Source organism: Ictidomys tridecemlineatus, chromosome X (assembly GCF_052094955.1).
Source record: "Ictidomys tridecemlineatus isolate mIctTri1 chromosome X, mIctTri1.hap1, whole genome shotgun sequence".
NCBI lineage: Eukaryota > Metazoa > Chordata > Mammalia > Rodentia > Sciuridae > Ictidomys > Ictidomys tridecemlineatus.
In genome coordinates, this window is record NC_135493.1 from 92,696,141 (window position 1) to 92,706,527 (window position 10,387).

A 10,387-nucleotide genomic window follows, 5' to 3' on the forward strand; every position below is an offset into this window, starting at 1 on the left:
TCTACTTCTCTGACTTCTAACGAGAATGACCGTGGTAGACACTCTGAGTGCCCTGTGCAGCTCTCCTTTACTGGACCAGTGCATTTCCCCCCTAGATGCTGCTAGACCAGCCCATACCTTCGTTCTGCTCTGGAGAGATGCCTTTGGCCAATGAAAGTCACTTTGCTTGAAAAAGCCTGAAATAGATCATAGCCAATAACTGACTGATACAGGAATACAAAGGCCAAGTCCCTTCTCATCAAGTGGGACAAATGTGTGGTGCCACCCCACAGAATATCTCTGTTTAGCTTCTTCTACATCTGTTCTACCCTTCCCTCACTTCCTTATAGGTCCCTCCTTAGAAGACTCCCCGCTTGCTCCAGAATCCCTGTCTCAGGCTTCTAGGGAACACAGCCTAAGGCAGTCACCATTTCTCTCTTTCATTTATATATAAGATGCTAACTAAATTCTTTTGATCATTTTCTTAATGGGCTGCTGTACTTCTCCTGTGGATTTTAGTTCATATATTTTAAATACTAAATCTTAGGCAGTTTTATGTGTTGCAAACATCTTTTCCTAATCTTTATTTTTTTTTTGCTTGCTTTTAAGCTGTCATTTGATAAACAGAAGTTCTTAATTTTAATGTAGTCAAATGTATCAATAATGGTTTTATAGTTGGATTTTTTATATTGTTTAAGAAATGCTCCTCTGTCTTTAGGTCTGAAATAAGTAAATATTTATTACACACACACACACACACACACACACACACACACACACACACACACATTTTGAGGGATGGTACTGGAGATTGAACCCAGGGATGTTTTACCACTGAGCTACATCCCCAACCCTTTTTATTTTGATTTTGATTCAGGGTCTCATTAAGTTGCTGAGACTGGCCTCAAACTTGAGATCCTCCTGCCTCAGCTTCCCAAGTCACTGGGATTATAGTCATACATCACTACATCAGGCTTTTCAATTGTTTAAGAATATCTCATCCCTACTCATCTGGAAGGCCATTCACAGTATATGTCAGTTCCAAACAGGAATGGGTCTCTTTCTGAGATATCCATTGCATTCTCGAGAATAATAAAACTTTTACCTTTCATGATTGGATTAGATTTACTAGTATTAGATTTCTGCATATATCCAGTGATGAGATTGGCCTGTAACTTCTTGTTATCTAGTTTTGGTATCAAGTTTATAGAATAACTTGGGAAATGTATCAATAAGTTTTCTAGAAGATGTTGCTTAAGAACTTATATAAAATTAGAATGATCTTTCTGTTACAATTTTAATAAAACCCGCCTATAAAATCTTGTAAAAAGTAACATTTGTAAGAAAATATTTAACTAATTCAATTTCTTGAGTAGTTATAGGAATGTTCAGATTTTCACTTTGAAATAGTTTGGTGAGTTATATTTTTCTAGGAAAATTTTCCATTTTGTCTCTATTTTTAAATTTATTAGAAATAGTTGTCTATAATATTCTCATATTTTTATTACTTTTTAAATCTTGGCTATTTCTAAAGTTACATCTCCTTCTCATTCTTGATAAATCTAGCAAAGTTTTATCTTTTTTATTATTATATTCTGGGAGCCCGTTTGGGTTTGTTGATTTTCTCTGTGGTATCTTTATTCATTCTTCTACTTACTTTAATGTATTATGTTGCTATTTTAATACTTTTTAGTTGGTAATTTTGCTTGTTAAAAGCATAGTTTTCTTTTCTAATATAAACATTTTAAGATTACAAAGTTCTCTATAAATACTGATAATATTGACTTCTCTACATCCCCAAAATATGATATGTAGTATTGTCATTTTAAATTTTCATTGTGGTTTTTTCTTTAATTCATTTGGAAGAGTTTTTAGTTAATTATATATACATATGAGAATTTTAAAATACTTCTACTGATTTCAATATCAATTGCATTATGGTAACAGAAAGTGGTCTATGTAAGTTATTTGAAATTTATTAAAACTTGTTTTATGGATCAGTATATGATCATTTTTTCTAAATGTTTCACATGATATTGAAGAAAATGTGTATTCTTTAATGATTTCTCTGGAGTTCTATATATTACTATTAGATCAAGATTTTTAATTGTGTTTGTTCAAAACTCAAAAATTGATTCTTATACACTGGGAAAATTATATTGATATCTTCTATTAAGATAGTAGTTTTATCCACTTCTTTTCTTATAGTTTTATTAATTTTCATTTATATATTTTCAGGCTATTTTACTAGACTCTTACAAGCTTAAGATTTTTATATATCCTGGTGAATTGAGTGTTTTATTATTTAGTATTCTTGCATTTATTTATTGAAATTATTAATATAAATGAATATATTTCTGTATCACACATTTTTATTTGTGACTTGCTTTTACTTTTCTGTTTTTTCTCCTATAATACTTTTTACAACTAATTGAATCTGTTCAATTGAGTTGAATTTTTCCCACTTTATATTTTCTACTGGTGTGAAATGTATACACTTTTTTTATTCAGTAGTCTCACTGAATTTTTAGCATTACTATTTAGCTTGCAAAGTCTAATTACACCCAATTAATAATGTTATAATTATTATTTTAGTATACAATATTAGTTTGGAGATATATATATATTATGTGTGTGTGTGTGTGTGTGTATCCATTATCCATACCTATGGATATATATACTCAATCTAATATTGTTTTAATATAAATTATATATACATCTGGGCTGTGGTTGTGGCTCAGTGGTAGAATGTTTGCCTCACATTTATGAGTCACTAGGTTCAAGTCTCAGCACCGCATATAAATAAATGAATAAAATAAAGGTCCATCAACAGCTAAAAAAATTTTTTTTAAAGCATATGGAGGAAAACTACTAAATTTTTTTAAAAAATTATATATACATCTATATATAATTTTATTTGTTCACCATTCCTTCTTGTATCTTATACTATCCCTATAGGATAATTTTTCTAAGGCATAAAGAATATTTAGAATTTATTTTAGTGCAGATATCTTGGAGGAGAATTTTGATTGACTTTGTCTACTACAAATATCAAATTTTACTCTGATTTTGAAAGCCAGTCTTCTGGTAACACGTTTCTTAGCTAACAGGTATTTTCTTTGAACCCTTTGAAGATATTATTCCACTGTTTTTTGGTTTCCATTGTTGCTGCTGTAAATGAGCTATCATTTTAATTGTATTTTATTTATCCTGTTTGGAGTATGTTGTGCTTCCTGGGTTTTTTAATTCATATTTTTTTTATCAGGTCTCAAAAATTCACATCCATTATCCTTTCTATATTGCCTTTCTAGTCTCTCTTCTAGACTTAGATTAGGCATGTGACTTTTAATTTTACTGTCTTTGTTTCTTTATTTTCCATTCCTGTTTGCTACTATATTGCATTCATAAATTTCATTCTCATATATTTGTGTTCTCTCTCTCTCTCTCTCTCTCTCTCTCTCTCTCTCTCTCTCTCTCTCTCTCTCTCTCTCTCCCTCTTTCTCTCTGGAGTAGGATTTATCTAAGTGAGAAAAGGAAAGAAAAGATAGAACTCCTGGCATGCAGGAGGGGAACTAATTCTCTCTTAAGCTTTTTCTAATAACTATTTAGTTTATGCATTAAGTTTTTTTTGACAATTATATTTTTCATTTCTAGTATTTTTTTTTCAATTCTTCCTGGTCATTCCTCATAGGATCTTGTTGAATGCTTAGATGTGCTATTGTGTCCTTTATTTCTTTATGCATTTCATACCTACTGGTTTTATGTTTGATATCTGATTATTTTAATACCTGTATCCTTAGAGGGTCCAAATCTAGTATTTGTTGTTTCTAATTTTTCTCTCATTGTGAATTTCCTTACAGTGGTTTCATAATCTTTTATTACGAACTCACTATTTCAACTTAATCAGCTGGACTTTTGTGGGCAAATTTTGGGGAAGTTTTCCTCTAGAATGTACTTGCTTCTTCTGCTGAGAACCAAGAGATTATTTCAATTTGAGTGGACTGGTTCATCTCAGGAGTCCCTGGACCATCATTTCTACCTCTTCATTGTTCCAAATCTTTCCCAGCATCAGTGACACTTTATTATATACTCCTCAAGTCAGATACTCCTCTTACAGCATTCCACTTATCTGGTCTCAATTCTTTACCATAATAGCTCCAGTTTATGATGCATGTTTAATGTTCCCCAATGATATCCCCTTCTTTTTTATTTTAATGTTTTTATTTGGCCTAATTAGTTACACATGAAGGTAGAATACATTTTTGAAACATCATACATAAATGGAATATAACTTCTCATTCTTCTGGTTGTACATGATGTAGAGTTACACAGGTCATGTAATCATATATGCACTTAGGGTAATAATGTCTGATTCATTCTACTATCCTTCCTATCTCCAGATATCCCCTTCTTCTTGTAATACAAACAATGTCTTTAAAAGTGTATATTATGCATAATATGATTGTTTTTGAAGCAGTAGGTTTCTTCAAAGCTCTTATTCAGCCATAATGCCAGAAGTGGAAATCAAGGTGATTATTAATCACTTTTAAGTCGTCCTACTCCACTCACATCAACAAATTTAGTTCATCTAACATTTATTGAATGCATACTATATGGCAAACAATCAACTAGATGCTAGAAATATTTTAAAAATTATTTATTTATAGGAAAGTTACTCTATTAATGTTCCTCACTAAAAAGCTTCTTTTTATCTTCTATATTTTAAAAACTATTTGTTTTCACAGATTTTGAAAACTAACATTAACTGTGAAAATCATGTCTAAAGTCAAACACTTTGTTTTTGCCAAACTGATTTCATCTCCATTTTCTACTCATGGTATAGTTATTCTTTCTTTCACAAGGAATAAAACTCTCAAAGAGGGCTGGGGTTGTGGCTCAGTGATAGAGTGCTTACTTAGCATGTGTGAGGCACTGGGTTCAATCCTCAGGACTACATAAAAATAAATAAAATAAAATAAAGGTATTGTGTCCATCTACAACTAAAAATATATATATTAAATTAATATATATTAATATATATTAAATCAATATATAAATATATATATTAATACTCTCAAAGAGTATTAATCCTTTCCTCTTCTTCCTTCCTCCATAAAAGTAATCCCAGAAGAGTGCTCATTAAATCTCCTTTACTCATGACTTTTCCATCTATCCCTTCCTTTCCATTCCCATAAATACTTACTGGCACACACCTAGATTCTCAAAATTGCATGCTCCCTCCTCTCCCTTTCTTTCTTCTTTAATAAGCATGTCATATTGTTGCCAAACCAGTTTTCTAAGGCACAGCTCCAACTATGTCACTCATATCCACAAAATTCTTCTGTAAGTTCTCATTGTCTATCTCAGTATTTCTCAAACTTTAGAGAAAAAAAATCTTAAATTATTTTAGCAATGTTTTATTTAATTATAGACAAATATAAAGGTAACACAAACTTTTATGATTAAATATCTTATGCAACTATAAACTAAAATAACTTTACAAATTAAATAAAAACAAAACTACCAACAAATAAAAATCAAATAAACAACAGTAATTTAACATGACAGATAACTGGCTTAAATTTTTATCTTAAACTTAAGTACAGCATTGAATGCTGTGGCACAGGTTTTGTGATGGTGGTTGTTGGTTTTGGCACATCTATATTGCAATGCACCTGTGATGACTAAATCCTCCCACTTCTTTATTCAAAGCCCTGGAACATCTTCATTGTACATGGATGATGTCATTTGGTTTCAACTAGGGCAAAGATATCAGTACCATTTTTTTTTTTTTTGTAACTGGCTCCAATTGCTTGGAGAGCGCTAATAAAACACCTGGGGTTAAGATTTGGGGCCATTTAATCACAGAAGCCAATGCAAGCTCTGAAGTCTTATGGTTGTTTTCAGTTTATAGATAATGCTCAGGCCATTCATAATATACCAAACAATCAACTAGGTACTAGAAATATTTTAAAAATTACTTATTTATAGGAAAATTACTCTATTAGTATTCCTCACTAAAAAGGCTCTTTCTTTTTATCTTCTATATTTTAAAAATTATTTATTTTTCTAAGATTATGAAACCCACATTATTATCCTGTGTGCATATATGATTACATGACCAATGTTAACTCTACATCATGTACAACCAGAAGAATGAGAAGTTATACTCCATTTATGTATGATGTTTCAAAAATGATTCTACCATCATGTATAACTAATTAGACCAAATAAAAATATTAACATAAAAAGAAGGGGATATCATTGGGGGAACTTTACGCATATACCATAAACTGGAGCTATTGTGGTAAAGAATCAAATTAAATTAAATTTTTTAGATTGTCCTTTAGATAAAACATAAATCATTTCAATCATCATAATTCTTATTTGACCAATGAAATGAATCACTTTTGAACAAAAATTTAAAGGACATGGCATGGCTTTCCAATGGTCTCTTCTGTCCTGCCATCCAGCAATGTTCCATACACATGTTCTTGTAAAAGTTTGGATCCTAGAGAAGAACCACAACTGACACAAACTGTAGACATGGTAGGGACTAGAAATAATACTTCATGGTAGTAAAAAAAATCTTAATACAAAGATCTTGTAGGCTAGGTCTTTGGTCCAAGTTTAAGAAATATTGGCAAAAAACAAAAAGCATCTCACACTGGCATGTTTTAAAAGCTTAAAATAATCTTTTCTAATCAACCTTTTCCAAATATTCCCTCATCACTACTCTGAACAAGCTTTATATTTTATTTTTTTTATCACTGGGGTTTTTCTTGCAGAATTACCTCTCCCTACACACTCCATTCTTTCCTCCTCATCTTTGCTCCCTACATATACACAAAGATTCAATTCTTTAATCACTCCAGTGGAATAGCTACTGAACTTTATACCTCTTCAGAGACAAATAGTATACATTCTTCTACTTTTATTTTTTCTCTGTGTATCTTTTATTTCCTACCAGATTCTCTTTCTGAAAGTTGGATTAGGTATTCTACATCCTTATATTCCTGCCAGTGCCTAAGACAATGTGTTGTTTATACTAAATGCTCAATAAAGAGCTTTTGAATAAATGAGTTTATTTAATCTTTATTAATATGAGTTTAATAACAACAATATTAAGATTGGTGAATATGACAAATTCAGACCATGCAACTTTCTTTGTAGTGCAGCTGCAAAAACTGCTGTCCTACAATGACTGATTATGTTTTTGAACAGTTGTAAAACATTAGCTATGGAAAACGCCACAGAGGCAGAACTAATTTATCTGATACTTAGTTAAAATTCCTCACGGCATAGGCAAGAGAAAAATTATTCTAAAAGCTCATTCTTATGAATGATTTAATTAGTCTTTTCTACCTATAGAACAAAATTAATTTAGAGATGAATATTGCTAGGAAAGTTTTTCAAATGTAAACTTTTTCAAAACCTAGAAGTACTTGTTATTAAATTTCATAAAGTGATTCAAAAATAATGTAAAACAGTCCCCCTAAGCATTAAGATAATTTTCCATCAGCCACCTTTGGGAGGAGCAGGGAGTACAGACAAGCTTGGAAAGACAAAACTAGGAGACAGAAGAAATATTAAACCCCAGAGCCTTCAATTCTTTGCATACCATTCTTGCGTCAATGCCCTGGACTACTCTATAGTCTATGTCCCTCTAGACTCTAAGTTCTGGCTATCTTGACCTTACTTAATGGTCAGCCTGTTATTTGCCCTGCCCTAAGTCACTGTTAGCTTCACAAGAGCTGGAGCAAGATCTGGAATAAAGTTCAGCCTTCTACCACACTTCACTCAAGCCATCTGAGCTTGCTGTCCAGTGTTCAGCATCATGGCCACAGCAAGAGACAAATTTACCAAATTCTTGGGAATGTGTTTGGGTTGAGAACTGGGAAAGGGGAAAGAAATTTGAAATATGCAAAATCTGGGAGAAGGACTGGAGCATAATCTGGGGACAGTGGAAAGACGACACAGAAAAGAACCACCATGAGTAGAGGTTGAAAGTATCATTATAGTTAGGGAGCCATTGCCATTCAAATGGCCAGGACAAAGACAGAAGTTGAGGAGTAATGAAGGACAAGGCCTGGGAATCTTGTCATGAGATTTTTGTCTTGAAAAGGTCATTATGGAATAGAAAGCATTCAGATGGGAGCCAATTAAGAGGGAATTGCTGTCATATGGATGAAAAGTAATGAGGGGAAAACTGGGACAACAGCAGTGGGGACAGAGGGAAGTGATCAGATCTGGGATAATTATAAAGATACAATTGTATAATGAATCATTGTGTTGGGGTGGGGGTTGTTTGAAGATGATCAGTTAAAACCAGGTTGAATGGTCTGGTGAACCAGCACCAGTGTGTAAAAATAGCAGTGGGTTCTGGACATTTCATGGGAATAATAGTAATTTCCCTGTTAGTTAAATCTGACACTGCTCCAAATTGAATAAACTTCCCTGACCTAAATAATAGATTCTGGACATTTGCTATTCAACCCAAGTTCCTAACACTCTTAACAGTTCCAGTGAACAATCGCTTCAACCTCTGATTCTCCATCCTCCCACAATTCAGGTCTCCAATGCTAAGACTTCACCTATATTTCTGACCCAATGATTACTCTGGTACTTCTACCTCAGCCTAGGGAATGGAAGATATTGATCTCCTGAAGTCAATCAAGGACACCCCTGGAGCTTTGAATGGGGTCAGTACTCCTCAAGTACAGTTAGGAAGGGGAAATGAATCTCTTGTGATTGTTCTACCTGCTTATTAAAATTTTACCCATCCTTCAGTATTATATGTAAATTCTCTCTCTCTCTCTCTCTCTCTCTCTCTCTCTCTCTCTCTCTCTCTGCTGGGGGACCTTGTACATGCTAGGATGCCAGGCAAGGATTCAACCACTGAGCCCAGCCCCCAACACATACCCTTAAACTAGAAGTGATTCTCCTTCTTTAACATTTTATAGCCTGTCTTTTGAGTACTTACATAGTCTATAATTCATAATAGTCATTTGACTACATATGTTCTGTCTCTTACTAGATTATAAATCCCTTAAATTTGAGAGCTGTGCCTTCTTAATCTTTCATGTTTCCATTCCACAAATATTTGAGTGATTGAATAAACAAAAGAATGAATATCTCCCTACACCCCACTGCTTACATATAACTTCATTCTTTCTCAGCAAATCTTCCCAGAGCTATTAAAAAGAGTTCACTCTATCAGTCTTAAAAAAAAAATAAGAAAATCCTGTCATTTGTGTAACATGGATGAAGCTGCAGGACATTATGCTAAGTGAAATAAGGCAGGCACAGAAGGACAAATACTGCAGGACCTCTCATATGTAATTTTAAAAGCTGAACTCATGGGCTGGAGATGTGGCTCAAGCAGTAGCGTGCTCACCTGGCATGCGTGCGGCCCAGGTTCGATCCTCAGCACCACATACAAATAAAGACGATGTGTGCGCCGAAAACTGAAAAATAAATATTAAAAATTCTCTCTCTCTCTCTCAAAAAAAAAGCTGAACTCGTAGAAACAGAGAGTAAAATGGTGTTTACCAGGGATCAGGGGGCAGGAGAAATGGGAAGATGTTGGTCAAAGAATATAAACTTTCATTTATAAGATGAATAAGTTCTGGAGATCTAATATGCAACATGGTGAATATAGCTAATAATGTTATATTGCATACTTGAAATTTGCTAAGAATAATTCTAAATCTTAAGTATTCAACACACACAGAGAGTTTTTAAAAGGTAACTGTGTAAAAAAAAGGTAACTATGTGAGGTGATGAATATGTTAATTAGCTTGATTATGAAAATCATTTCCCAATATATAAGTATATCAAAACACCATGTTGTACACCTTGAATGTATCCAATTTGTATTGTCAATTATACCACAATAAAGCTGGGGAAAAATTAAGAGGCTACTTATGATAGTCACAAATGCCACCTCCTTTCTCTAGGCTAGTAGTAAAAACACAAAAAGCCAAAAGTGAAGAATGGAGAGAGTAAAAAGATGGGTATAAGAGGAAAAGTTTAGATTCAGTTAATCTTCCTTTCTTTTACACTATTCTTCCATTTATAAAAAGTAATTGCGTTGAACTGGTGCTAAAATCCCAAAGCTTCAAAATTTTTATAGCCCAATTTGAGATAAACAGTTGTTCTTTACCCTGTCAAATCTCTTCTCTATAAATATATTCAATATATTCACCTTATTTTCCTTCCCATCAATATAAGTGTAAGTAAAATGATTTACAAAATGATGGTCTGCAATAGTTTGCCAATATGTGGCACATATTTGAAGCACTGTCATAATGGAATTTTTAAGTAATTAAAATTATTTCACGACTAATTAACAACAGTTTAAAACCCCATAAAGCATTCCAACTTAAGCATTTCTATTCATACTCCA